We start from the raw sequence: 443 nt of genomic DNA, 5'->3' as shown, positions 1-443 counted from the left end.
GGGGGGGGGGGGGAGGGGGTTCTCGATTCTCCTCGAGCGTCCACGAATCCTTTCGGGATGGTTCTCTTCGCGGATAATGTCTCTTCAATTCTTCTAGTTCTTCTAAGATGCGTAAGACGAGATAGGCGACGTTACAAAGGAAGCCGGAGTGAGGGCCGGTTGTTCCACCTTCGGATAAATTTATCTAATGAATACATACTTGAAGAATATTCCCATACGGAAATAAATTATAAGAATGACGAAAAAGTTACTATCAAAGGACACTGTTGACGAACAATACATCAGTAATTTTTTTCGTATTTTTGTAGTTTACTTCCATATGGAAATTTCAGATATTTATCCATTTATATTTGTTCATTATTTAAATTGATCCGAAAGCAGAACAACCGGCCGTAAATCGAGATACAGTTGCCAAGATATTCGTTGGAAAGAAGATGAAATCA

Source organism: Dinoponera quadriceps, unplaced genomic scaffold, assembly GCF_001313825.1.
Source record: "Dinoponera quadriceps isolate SergipeBrazil2010 unplaced genomic scaffold, ASM131382v1 scaffold1889, whole genome shotgun sequence".
Lineage (NCBI taxonomy): Eukaryota > Metazoa > Arthropoda > Insecta > Hymenoptera > Formicidae > Dinoponera > Dinoponera quadriceps.
Note: the sequence above shows the minus strand (reverse complement) of the source record.